The sequence below is a fragment of the Frankliniella occidentalis genome, unplaced genomic scaffold (genome assembly GCF_000697945.3).
Source record: "Frankliniella occidentalis isolate FOCC.00 unplaced genomic scaffold, Focc_3.1 Scaffold148, whole genome shotgun sequence".
Taxonomy (NCBI): domain Eukaryota; kingdom Metazoa; phylum Arthropoda; class Insecta; order Thysanoptera; family Thripidae; genus Frankliniella; species Frankliniella occidentalis.
This window is the reverse complement of record NW_026267275.1, coordinates 334,103-334,903: the sequence shown is the minus strand read 5'-3', so window position 1 is coordinate 334,903 and position 801 is coordinate 334,103.

Sequence of the window (801 nt, the reverse complement as noted above, 5' to 3'; positions counted from 1 at the left end):
CCTCTCCTTCCCTCCTAGCTATCCAGCGCAGAGCGGGCGACCGGTCATTGGGTTGTTTTAAATGTAAAAATATACTTAGCTTGGTGTGACGCTGTTCCTCGCCCTGAAAGGCTGATTTTTTTTCTACGTCAATCTTCTTTTGGCGAGTTTGCTCGGCCAGAGCCCCTTCTTCTCCAGTCGGAATTAGTGTGCCTACAGCATGGCTTGGACCGCCGCCCCGCCGACGAGCTCTCTCCCACTACCATAGAACCGGCTCGAACCACATCCTTCTCTTCTCTTTTGTTTTCGGTGCGAGTGCCCTCTCTTTTTATTTCTTCTTCCCATTTGACTGTGCTTTTCTGTCGCGCGCGCGCCTCTTGAAATTAAAGTCGAATCCACTTCGATTTCTCTTCTTTCCCTCTCCTCTTCGCGATTCGACCAACGTCCTCCTGGCGGCGATTGTCTCGGCTAACGGCTTCCAGAGGACGCAACGCTTTTTGCACCGTTCCCGAGGGGGGCGCCGCACGCCAGACGAGTTCCCTGTCAGGTCTTTAGAGCCCTCTTCTTCCTTCCTTTCCTATTTTCAGGTCTGGTTAAGCTGGTATATGCACGAAGCGCTGTCGCGGCACAATAAAGAATCTGGGCTGCGATAGCAGACAGCAGACCGTGACCGTTTGACACAGATGGCAAAACAGACATAAAACAACATAGAGCGATAGAGAGAGACTGAGAAAGAGAGATTAGTGACATATGGTGATGGTAAATTGGGGGATCCTGGAATGAGTTATTGCTGTGAAGTGTCATGATGGTCGTACTCAATTC